Raw genomic sequence first — 10,765 nt, forward strand, 5'->3', positions numbered from 1 at the left:
GAAAAAAAAGGGAGGAGATGGATTTGTCCAACCAGGGTTGCCACAAACCTCCAATTTGTAAAAAAAGCGGTATCTATGAAGTACAATGAAATGAAGTCCAGTAAAATGAAGTCTGCCTGTAACTCAATGAATGGCCAGACAAATTATAAAAGGGCAAGAGTAGAAGGAATGAAGGGCAAAAATCCCACGAGAACCATCTCTTCCACACAAGACCTTTGCAAAGAGCATGTTTCCTCTGTTCCTGACTCTTGCTCTCTCCCAGCCCCACCCCTCCCCGCCGGCAGCCTCCTGCATATCTCCCAGAACTCACCTTCTCCCTCAGAAAGTTCACCCTGCCCAGGAGGAGCTTATCCCTTGGTCCCTTCTTGTGTCTTGGAATCCCAAGTAATGCCTTTGGTGTCTGCCAGACAGGCGGTGGCCTTCTCCATTCTGTCCTACCGATGGGGAGAATGGTGGTCGGACTTGAGTTCTAAGAATGATGGTGGATGGGAGGGTCCCAATCCCAGCTGGGTCTCTCTCTCAGCACAGCTGTTTCTCTTTACTACGTCACTTAGTGAAGATAAACATTCATTTTCTGTGGCTACATACAGGCCAGAAGTCTCTGGAGGAGGAGCTGTTTATTTCCCCGCTAGCATTAGAGGCCAGGTCTCTAATTCTCTCCTGTTCCCCATCTCACCTTGTTGATGCCATTTCAAAAGAAGCCACCCCTGTCATTAAGAGTGTTTCCAAGGGACAGCACCAGCTTCCCCATGTCAGCTCCCCTGGCTTCCTTTGACTTTAGCCTTCTGATAACAGAGGGAGAGAGTGTGCTGGCTCATCTCACCATTTACATAGCCAACATTGCCTCCTACATACAGCCGGTAATCAACCCTTTGTACCAGGGTGTCCCACCCCTGCTGTTCCACTGACATGACAAGGTCATTCTCCACTTTTGACCTTGCTCTCCCTACTTAACCTCTCCACAGCTCCCCATTGCTCTGAAGAAAACACCCAGTCCCCTTCATGGGCCTCAGAGGGCTCTCGGGGCGCTGGCGCCTCCCTGCACCTTCACCCTCGTCCCAGCTCCCCTTTGGCCTCCAGCCCCACCCAACCTCTGTCAGTTCCTCAAATGCACTGAGTCTGATTTCAATCGTAGCCATTGCAAGCAGCATTTTAACTGCTCAAACCCTCTTCTCCTTGCCTCAGTTGGCTACTTCTTTTCATCCTTCAGAACTCAGCTTACAGGCCCTGTCTTCACAAAGCATCCCCCTCCCCAGATGGGCTAGTTGCCCCTTGTGTGTCCTATGGCACTGAGGACCATCCTGGAATAAACTTATTACAAATTATAATTGCCCGTTTACAGCTCTGTCTGTTTTGCTCTTCATGTGGTTATTTGCTTGCCTGTGCCTGTTTCGCTCCAGACAATGAACTTGATGAGAAAGGGGCAATGTTTCTGCTCACTGTCATATCCCCAGTGCATGGCAGCACACCCAGCACATAGTAGGTCCGAAGGTACCCACAGCCCCATGTTTTTCTCCATACCACCAACTAACTTTTACAGAATGCTTTCTATGCACCAGATTTGTGCTAGGCATTTGCAAGGAGTATGTAGCTTATTTCTCACAATCAGTCTATGAGATAGGGACTGTCATCAGCCCCACTTCACAGATGAGGAAGCGGATGCGCAGGAGAGGTGTAGCAGCTCAGCCAGAAAGTCACATTAAAGTCCTAGAGCAGGGATTCAAACCTGCGCAGTATGGCTCCACCACCCACGTCGCCCTTAACCCCTACTCAAGACTGTCCCTATCACAACATGTAGCCCCCTGTGCAGTGGCTGGCCCTCACCTCCCCTCCACCCAAGCTTCTCCCCGTGACAATGATTAAGCAGAGGAGGGAAGAAATGACTGAACGTCTGACTCAAAGTAAGCAGCCTTTTTAGTTGCTCAGTTAACATTAGCCACCAGGTGGCAGCCGCACCTCCCAGATAAAATCATCTCCCCCTTAACCACACCCCCCACCCCCCGACCCCCACCCCCTGCTTTAAGAAAGAACTCAATTTTTATATTTACCAAGGAACGAGTAGTCTGAATTCAAACCTCTACCCTTTTCGGTTGAGCTTTTTGAAAATGGCACTTGGAGAAAGTGCATTCCTCATTCCTAGGCGCCATGGGGTGCCTGGCCCTGGGCTGCTCTGCCAGGGCAGGTGGAGAAGTTCAGCGCCTGCCTGGCGGTGCCCTGCATAGAAAGACCAGGAGCAATCGTGCAAGATGTCCTGTGTGCCCACAAAAGAGATGATTTGCTCCTGCCTCCCCACCCCTCATCAAACAGCTGCAGGAGCAGAAAACCAAAGGATGCGTATTCCTAGTCGTGAATTCCATTTGGCCAGGAGCAGGCATGGGGACATATGGTCCCCGAGGAGATATCCACAGATAGTGTCAGAAAAGGGCCTTCCCACCTCATCTGTGCTTGAAAGGTTGTTCCTTCACTCTCCACTGGCTCTGCCACACGCTTCTGGCAGCTTCCACCATGTTCCTGAAAGTGGAATGTGATTGGGGGCTGGAATGGTTCTTGCTGCCAAGCCCACCCTGACTTTCCAAAAGCTAACCCCAGGACCTCGAGAAAGAAAGAAGCCCAGGCCAATTCCATGGCAGCAGGAGGGAGGCAAGAGAGAAGGTATATTTTTTTTTAAATGAAGAAATTGTGATGTGTTTAAAATACTTACATCAAACAAATAAATGCTGTTAACCCCCAAAATACAATGTAACAGAATTATGCTTTTCTCCAAGAAATTCCAGGAGTTATTTTTAAGACTGGATTCTCTGTTACAAGCAGAAGGTGTGATAATGGCACCCGAGCTTGAAGGTGTGTGATGGCTGGATTCTGCTCTCATACCTGTCACTGGATCTCTGTGGCCTTTGTTTAATGTCAGCTGTCTCCATGTTTGGCCCTTTGTGAAAGAGAGGCTCTTGAGTCCCAGCGGACCTAGCCTAACACCGAATTTGTTGGGGCCGAATGGATAGGAGGACTCCACCCTACGGGGAAATGAGAGAGAATCCTGTAGACCTGGTAGCAGGGAAATTGAGCCCTTCCCACCTTAACTGCTGCCTCACACCACTAAACCCACACACACCCACACCTACACACACACACTCACACACACGCATACCTCAGCTCCTGGTTTTTGAGCCTGATCTCTAAGATTAATTATCTGCATCTTCCATCTATCTCGTCTTCCTTTCATACACCCTCTCCGAATCAGAATAACGCTTAATCAGAATTAGAGCCTGTTCAGTGCTGCTAAGTGCCACTCATTACTTGTTAAAGCAGGATCTCTTGTGCCCTTTCAAACGAGCGAAGCATTTTAATGAGCCTTCAGAGGACAGGGAGGGGACTGGGGTAAAGATCACCCTTTGTAATCAATACCCTCCTCCTGAAGCTTCTGTGGGTCTGGGTAGGATTAGGATGGGCCTTCTTTCCCGCTGCTTTCACAAAGGTTTTGTCTTTGCTGAAGTGTTCCAAGGGAGTGGGATTAGTACTGCATGGTAAATTGTATCTCCTCCAAAAATTGTGCTGCATGTGGGATTTTGCCAAAACTCAAGTCATTCTCATGTATCTTCCTCACGTTTCCTCCAACATGTATCACTAACATGCCCACCTCTGTCCTTTCTGCTGCTATCAGCCTGCCTCAAGCCATCGCAGGAAAGAAAGTGGGGCTGGAGATGACGGTCACACCCTAGGTCTCAGGTGAGTCCCTGGGATGGCTGCCAGGTGTGGGTTCTTGGCTTTGTGCAGGAAAGAATTCAAGAGAGAGCCACAGTAAAGTGAAAGAAGGTTTATTTAGGGAGAAACACACTCCATAGACAGAGTGTGGGCCACCCCGGAAGGCAAGAGGCCCCAGGGGATGGGATTCTCAGTTTTTATAGGGGTGGGTAATGTCATAGGCTAATGAGTGGGAGGATTGTTCCAACTATTTTGGGGGAAGAGGTGGAGATTTCCAGGAATTGGGGCACCGCTGACTTTTTGGGCTTTTATGGTCAGTCTCAGAACTGTCATGGTGCCTGTGGGTATGTCATTTAGCATATGCTAATGTATTACAATGAGCATATAATGAGGCTCAAGGTCCAGTGAAAGTCAGTCGTCTGCTATCTTGCACCTAGTTGGTTCTATCCAGTTTATGTCGCGTTCTCAATGGCTGTCATTCTTTTAAAGGTTGTGTGCTGCCACCTTCCTGCTGCAAAGCCACTGTCATCCACTGACATTCACGGTCATCCACCAACATCACTCACAGAGACCGCTGCCAACCCTTCCTAAATGGTTCTTCTGCTCCCACAATCTATGCTCCTTGCAATTGCCAGAGTGATCACAGATCAGTTCCTGTCCCCTCCCCTGCTGCTACTGTTCAGCGGCTCTCCATCCAATTTAAAATAAAATCCAAAGTCTGTACCCTGGCTAACAAGGCCCTGCCTTATCTGGCCTCTTGACCTCTCTGAGCTTGTCTCATGAGCCCTCCCTCTTGTCACGGTGCCCACCTGCACTGCTCTGCCTTGGATATATCAAGCTCAGTCTTCCCTCAGGACCTTTGCATATGCTGTCCCCTCTGCCCAGAAATACCTTCTCCTCAGATTTTGGCAGGGCTTCTTTTTCTCTTATTATTCAGATCTCAGCTCAAACCTCACCCGTCCAAGATGACTTCTCTAATCTCCCAGTTCAGGTAGCCCCATTCCCAGTCTCCACCATATTATCCAGTTTTGCTTTTCTCATAACACTAACAGCACTAACATTTTCTCATTTATATATGTACTTGTTGATTGTCTGGATTCATCTTCTGAATATAAGTGCCACAAGATAGGGACTTTGCTGGCTTTGCCCCCACGATTTTCCAGAGTCTAGAACAGGGCGAACACGTGGATGAATGATTGAATGAATCAGAAAACTCCTTGATATGATTCTCCTTTGCAGATTCCCACCTTTGGCGAACAGAGAGCAAGTTCAAAATTCAGATTCATGATTCTGTGAATAATTAGAATGCCTTATCTTTGTAAGGCATTATCTCCTGAGATCCACCCAACAACTTCCAACCCTGGGTGTGGGCATCACATTTCACTAGGGCTCAGATTGCTGAAATGACTCAGCAAAATCACATAGCTACACACACAAACACACACAGAGTTGAGGGCTCAAATCCAGGTCTTTGTCTCCAGAATGTAAACGCCAAGAGGACAGAGACTTAGTGTGTCTTATCCCCACAGCATCCTCAGAACAATGTGCAAATATTTGTTGAAGAAATGAATGAATACATGAATGTGCAAACTCCTGGATAGAATTCTCTCTCTCTCGGGGACTAAGGAAAATTTTAAACCATAGCAGCTTGCAGCCTCTTGCTGTATCTGGCTCCTCTGTTCTAGCCTCAGGAGAGGCCAGCTCTTTGCTGCTCCCCCTCCGTCCACCCAGGGGCCTGGGTCTCCCAGTCTCCAGTCCAGGAGCTGCACCCATAACCCAGCCAGACCCTCTTCTCTCAGCACCCACGACTCGCCCTGTCCTTGTTCCTCCAAGGCTTCCATGGGGACTTGCTCCTTTCTCCAGCCTCCATCGTGGTCTGAGAAGTTTGTTAGAAATGCAGAGTCTCAGGGTCCCAGGGAGGGGGCTGAACCAGAACCCACATTTGAGCAATATCCCCAGGTGAACCCGGTGCCCATTAGCATTTGAGGGATCTGAGCTGCCTTTATCAAGCATTCCGATCTCTGTTTTGCTTGGGAAATACCTGAACCTTGGGGCCCCACTGCAGCACAGCCATCCTCTTAGTGGCAGTTCTGAGAGCCGGCCTTGGAAAGAGAACTAACGCCAGGATTCTGTGAGTCACCCACTCGGCAAACATTTAGTAAGATTTATAATGTGTGGGGCGCACGACAAGTCCTAAGGACACAATATGCTTAAGACAGCATTTGTCTCCCCCGCCCCAAAAAGCAGGTACACAAATTATATATCGTGATAATTAGACACTGTAATAAATGCTAGTCAGAAGAAGCGCTTCTTATAACACATGGAGTGTGATGATGGCGAGTGGGGGCGGGGGGCGTTTAGAAAGAGTGATTCAGGAAGTTCTCTCAGAGAAGGTGATGTTTAATCTACGACCCAAAGGGCCAGGTCTGTTCTGAGCTGAGTTGAAGTGGGGGAGAGGACCGAGCAGGGCGGGCGGGTGGATAATTTCTCACCGGAGGAAAACAATGAGGGCAAACACCCTGCCCCAGGAAAGGGGGGTTTCGCGTTGGAGGAGGGAGAGAGGAGACGCAGAGAAAAAGGAGAGGAGGATAGGTGGGGGGCGGGGCTAGATCACGCAGGGCACCCACGCCTGGGAAAAGGTGCAGGTTTTATCTCCAAGGCCATGGGAAGCTGTTGGAGGGTCTTAGCAAAGCTTGGCAAAGCCAGATTTCTGTTCCACTCTAGCTGCAGGGGGAGAAAAGTTGCAACAGGGTGAGGGTGGCAGCGGGGAGGGGCTGCCAGGAGGCGCTGCTGCAGCGGGCGGGGCACTAGGCGTTCACATGGCTTGATCCTCACCCCAGTCCTGGGAACACAGATGGGTGGGGTTGGGTGTGGTATGGCAGAGGGGAAGGAACTTTCCCAAGGGTGTTGCTGCCAGCAATGGCCAGATCCGGGACAATAACGATAATGAGAGTCTCTAATGTTTATAGAGTGTGTTGGGGGGGGGATTTTTTTATGATTGTATCATTTAATCTGCACCTCAGCCGGATCATGGAAATATTATTTGCCCCTTCTGATGGATGAGACGACCAATGCTCAGAGGTTACCTAATGTGGCCAAAGTCACTGGGCCAGAGGTGGCAAAAGGACAGAAATCCTGGGGGTCTCTCCCCAGAGCCACGTCCTTAATCCCCGTAATTTCTGTCTTTGGGGTTTGAGCCCAACTCTGCGTGGCTTCAGATCCAAGTGGCCTCTGCTGTCCCACATCATGCTCGGGTCACTGCCTGCAATTTGCTGTTCACAAGGGCAAATGGGAAATAAGTGAGGAATTGAAAATCATATTTCCTCAAAGGCAGTATAATGGAGCTGTCAGCTAGGAGACACAAGGCCCACTTTTCAGCTCCCACTCCTCTTTTCCTGCTTCTCTCCCTAAAGAGAAAGATTCCAGAAAACCAGGGTCCCAGGACATAGCCCCCTGGAGCGTGGGCTCACATTGGTAGTACAGACTCAACCCCTCTGCAGCAGCATGTGGTCCCCCCCACCCCCCAGGTGGGAAGAGTCCTGTTCCTGAGATGGGAAGGAAGATAGCAGGAACTGAGCGCTGTGGCAGTGGGCGCTGGGCCTGGAGTCTCTGCTTTCTCCATCTCCATGGCAACTCTGCCAGGCTGGAGCCGGTGGACCGGTGAGAATAGGCAGGAGGTGCGAAAGCAGCATCAGAGGGTTTCACCTGCTGCCAGTGACCCTGCCGCCCACTCCCGCCCCCCACCCAGCACAGGGACTGACAATTGGTAAGGGGGTAGGTAATAATAGCACAACTACCATCGTGATCATGCTACTAAGAGCAGATAAATGTACTGAGTACTTACTCTGTGATAACACAGCACTAACTCCTATCAGAAACAGACACAGACAGAGCCCAACTTCCGAGAATTATGGAGCGCCACTCTCCATATGTAATAAAAAGAAGAAAATATTATGATCTGAAACAAGTATAAGGAAAGCCAAAAAAGATTCCAATTCCAGCCGCCCCCCGTGGGTGGCTGCATTATCGCGACAAAGTTGCCTTGTGCTGGGAGAGAGAGAGATGAGATTATGATCAGGAATGTGGGAAGCTGTGTCTTGGTTATGGAGGGTGTGTGTGGAGGGAGATGCCCTTGGCTTCTGGACACTAAATTGCACTTCAGCTGAACTCCACTGCCCTTCTCCTCCCGTCCTTCCCATTCCCTCCACGATCCCCTTCACCCACACTCCTCCCTGACACCTTCTGACACCCCTTGAGGAGGCCTGCTGATCCTGATTTAAGTCAGACACTTCAGGGCACTAAATCTGAGTCCCCAGTTGCACCCCTTCCAATTTTAGAATTTTGCATTTGATCTTTGATTTGAATTCTTTGGGTGGCAAATAAAAAGGAAGTTGCTGATGACTCTATTTGGCTATGGCCTTAATATCTCCCTCAGAAGGACTGTTTTGAGGCAAATCTATGTCTCAGAATTCTAAGTTGGTTCTTCCAGGCTCCACAGCGTCACATCTGTTCAGGAACAGCTGTTCAGGCTGCAGCAATGGTTAAAGCTCTGCATTCCAGAGCTCTGGTGCTCTAAAAATGGCAAATGCTTCATATATATATAAATCAGAAACATAAATTCTCTGCAGAAATCTAATTTTAATGATTCTGACATCTCAGCCTGGAAGCAAAATATTCAAGTGCTGTTTTGAAATTCGACAAGACACACCAGTAAGAAAGCCTCTCCCCGACTCCTTTGGATTTTCAGGACTATTTTTGTTCTGATTACAGAGATGGTGCAGCGTCTCAAAGGATGAGATTGATGAGGACGCCTAATTTCTATATAGCATGTGTTATTCAATTGTAGTTCTATAGAAGGAAGTAAAACCTTTTCCCTTTGGTGGTATTTTCCCTGAATCTAAAAAAGAAAAGAAAATCTGATGTATACACATACACATGTATGTCTTATCTGTATCTATCTGTCTGTCTGCCTACTTACCTACCTACCTATCCATCTATTCATCCATCCTCCATCCGTTTATCCATCCATCCATCCATTCAGCCAGCCAGCCAGCCAGCTAACTAGAGATCCTTGCTTGGCATCCATGTAATTCTGATTGGTTGCACCACTTCCTAGTCAGCTGACAATTTAGCAAGGGTAACAACCACAAAGAACAGCTATCACCTTATTGTTAAAGATATCCTTGTCAAACGAAATAGAGGAAAATTTTTCATGGGTTGCTAAAATGCTATGTATCCTTTCGTGTAACTTGGTGATTTCTTAGGCAATGCATGGGGGAAATAAGAATTTAATGGAATTTCTCGCTCTTGGTGGAAACTTACAAGGGGTGGGGTGAAGCAGCACCTGTGTGTGAACCCTAACTTTGCAAACAGGTTCACCTTTCTGAATCTTGACTGCCTTTAACATGAGCATGCTCACAGTACCTGTCTCACAGGGCTGTGGCGGGGAGACAGAGGCACGATGCCTGCACCCGGTAAGCACTCCATGCATGTCAGCAGATGCTGTTCTCATGATTCTTCTTCTCACTCCTGGGACTGCTTGTGTTTCTGGAATTGGGGGGGAGGGGGGTCATAGTACTGGAGAAAAGGCCCTTGCTTTTTCCTTGTTTCCCACCCCAAAACTGATATGTGTCTTTTCCTGGTGGGGAAGTCAAAGAGAAAGGATATGCACTAAGAAGTCTGTAGTTCCTTGCAGTAAATAAAAATGACACAACTCCCTTGCCCCTGCTCCTGGAAGTGTATACCCCAGTGTGGTTGCTGAATCACAGACAGACATTTAAGGGAGGCCAGTGGGGCAGAGAAGAATTGTAGAGGTAGGCGGGAGCCACCCAGGCTTCACAGACAGAAGAGCTTTGGTCTCCTTACCTGGCTTCCAGTACCCACCTATATGACCTTGGGCAAACCCTTTAGCCAAGAACTAGTTCCTTGGGCAAACCCTTTAGCCAAGAACTAGTTCCTGGGGAGCAAGTGGTCTCATGTGAGGACTCACAATCAAAACTCACCTTCTCTCTAGTGAATTGCTTCCTCACCCTTTCTCGGCACTTTTAAATATGAGAGCTTGTACCCAGATTAGGTTTGTTTGTTTTTTGGGCACACGGGCTTAGTTGCGCCGTGGCATGTGGGATCTTCCTGGGCACACGGGCTTAGTTGCGCCGTGGCATGTGGAACCTGTGTCCCCTGCATTGGCAGGCGGATTCTTAACCGCTGCGCCACCTAGGAAGCCCCAGATTAGGTTTAAGAATGAAACTTTTTGTTTTAAAAACAAACCTAACTTAAAAGAGAAAAAAATGTCCGTTGCTACTCCAGGGGCAATGAGGTTTATTAGGGAAAGAACTGGGGATGTGGTAGGTGGGGACTGGAGTCCAGGCTTCACCACATACTAGCTGTGTAAGCTTGCAGGTCACCCGACCACTCCCGGACACAGTTCTGTATTCTGTCCCCCCACCCCCACCCCCCAGTACCTCAAGGTGGGGGGTAGGGGGTGGGGTTTAACCTGCCAAAGTGCCTGACCGCACCACACAATTGATTAGCAATTGCTAGTTTTCTCTTCCAGAACTAAACCATCATCACTGCAGAGTCGTGAAGCCATTCCACACCCCGCCCCACCCCCACAGTTAAACACACAAGGGGCCACTTGGCTTGAGAGGTGAATTGTGCCTCCATTCGTTCAAATAAGAAGGCTCAGGTCTTTCCTGGATTCTGTCTAAAACCTTTTATGGTTTCACAGACTTCTATTACCTCCAGTTCTCTTCCTGGTAACAAGTTTTAAATACCCTCTTGCGTTTAGTGGGGGTCCTTCCTGGATACGTTTGGTTCTTTTCTTCTCCCTTTTGGTGTTGGGGGTGGGGTTGGAGAAGCTTTGAAAATCATCTCCTTAAAAATCGTGACATCTGCTTGATTGCACTGACATTCTGATGGTGTCAAAGCCCTGCTTGCTGAAATAGAACGGCAATGAAAAGGATGGAGTGCAGGCTGAGCTGCTGGCATGGTGATCACTGATTCACCACCCTCGCCCGCACCTACCCACAAGCAGGCCTTCACTGACACTTACTTAACCAGATTATAC

The sequence above is a fragment of the Hippopotamus amphibius genome, chromosome 1 (assembly GCF_030028045.1).
Source record: "Hippopotamus amphibius kiboko isolate mHipAmp2 chromosome 1, mHipAmp2.hap2, whole genome shotgun sequence".
NCBI lineage: Eukaryota > Metazoa > Chordata > Mammalia > Artiodactyla > Hippopotamidae > Hippopotamus > Hippopotamus amphibius.